General features: G+C 37.4%; 1 long non-coding RNA gene across 1 annotated transcript in view; it reads right to left on the bottom strand.

Annotated features, from left to right (window-relative positions):
• LOC107185195 overlaps nucleotides 1–1,393 on the bottom strand; it is a 3,036-nt gene extending 1,643 nt beyond the window's left edge. Inside the window, exon 1 of the long non-coding RNA XR_001516113.1 lies at nucleotides 1,301–1,393. This is a non-coding gene — a long non-coding RNA (uncharacterized LOC107185195). The remainder of the gene's footprint in view (nucleotides 1–1,300) is intronic.
• Between the last annotated feature and the right edge of the window lie 215 nt (nucleotides 1,394–1,608).

Here is a 1,608-nt window from a genome sequence, read left to right as displayed (position 1 = left end):
GCCTGACCAGGGGCTGCACCTAGGGATTGGGCCTGCCCTCTGCCACCCGGGAGCAGGCCTAAGCCAGCAGGTTGTTATCTCCCGAGGGGTCCCAGACTGCAAGAGGGCACAGGCCGGTCTGAGGGACCCCCCTTCCCCCGAGTGCACAAATTTTTGTGCACCAGGCCTCTAGTTAAAAATAAAAGGACAGAAAAAATACACTAAAGACAATAATACATAGTGTGGCCATATTAGTAACAGATAAAATAGTTTTGAGGTGAAAAGAGATTTAAGAAAGTCATTTTATAGTGATAAAAAGTTCAACTCACCATGAAGGTATAGCAATTCTAAATTTGATACACTCAAAACATATTAAATATAAATGAACAGAATTAAAAAAGAGAAGTGGGTATACCCACAATCATGTGAGATATTTCAAAATCCCTCTCCTGTGAATTGATAGAAAAAGCATACATAATATCAGAAGAATATAGAATATATTAACAAATTTGACCTAATTAATGTGTTAAGACCCTTACACTCAGCAATTGCAGGACTTGCCTTTTTTTCCTAGGTACACATGGTACACGGACAGAATTGACTGCATACTGAACATAAAGCGAGTCTTAACAAATTCCAAAGTGTTTAAATCACAAAGACTATGCTTTCTGACTAAAATAAAATTAAGCTAGAAATCAATAACATTAAAAAAATTACAAAATCCAACAAATAACTAGAAAACCCCCACATGTGTGGAAATTAAAAATTATACTTCTAAATAATGGATGGAGCAAAGCAGTAATTGCAATTAAAATAGGAATTATAAAATATTTTTATTTAAATAATGATGAAAACACTTGATATTGAAACTGTTCAGTTGCAACTACAGCAGTACTCAGAGGGCAATTTATAGCCTTACTGTATCTACAGTATTATGAAGAGAAAAGGCAAAAATTAACTAACTAAGCATCTATCCCCAAATGGCATGAACTGGACAGTAAAATAAACCCAAAGAAATAAGGAAGCAAATAATAAAGATTAATTAATGAAAGCATAAATTGATGAAATCGAAAACAAATATATCAGATAGGGCCAATAAAGCAAAAATTGTTCTTTGAAACAAATAATGAAAATACCCAGACAAGACTGACAAAGTGAAGAGAAAAAACACTAATAACCAATATAAGGAATTGAAAAGGACATATTATTACAATTTCCAAAGCTGTTAAAAAAATCATAAGACAATGTTATGAGTGACTTTGTGCCAATTCAGTATAATATTGAGATGGCATTGAAAATTTCCTAGAAAAATGTAACTTACCTGAATAGAGAGGAATTCTTTGTCTGCTGCTGGGGTCCTGCCCCAGCAGGTCCAGGGGTCCCCAAAGGTGTGGACGGAGTCGGCGAAGAAGGAATGACACAAAGACAGCGTTCAGTTGATCAGCAGCCTAGCCAGGATCTCTAGCCAAGTTCTGGTCAGGATCTCCAGCCAGGTTCTGTAGCCATGTTCTCGTGCTAGGTTCTGTAGCCATGTTCTCTTGCTAGGTTCTCCAGCCAGGTTCTGTAGCCATGTTCCCTCACTAGGTTCTCCAGCCAGGTTCGGTCGCCAGGTTCTATGGCCAGGTTCTT

This window comes from Myotis davidii, unplaced genomic scaffold (genome assembly GCF_000327345.1).
Source record: "Myotis davidii unplaced genomic scaffold, ASM32734v1 scaffold49, whole genome shotgun sequence".
NCBI classification, from domain to species: domain Eukaryota; kingdom Metazoa; phylum Chordata; class Mammalia; order Chiroptera; family Vespertilionidae; genus Myotis; species Myotis davidii.
The sequence above is the reverse complement of the archived record's forward strand: the minus strand, read 5'-3'. Positions and strand labels throughout refer to the sequence as shown.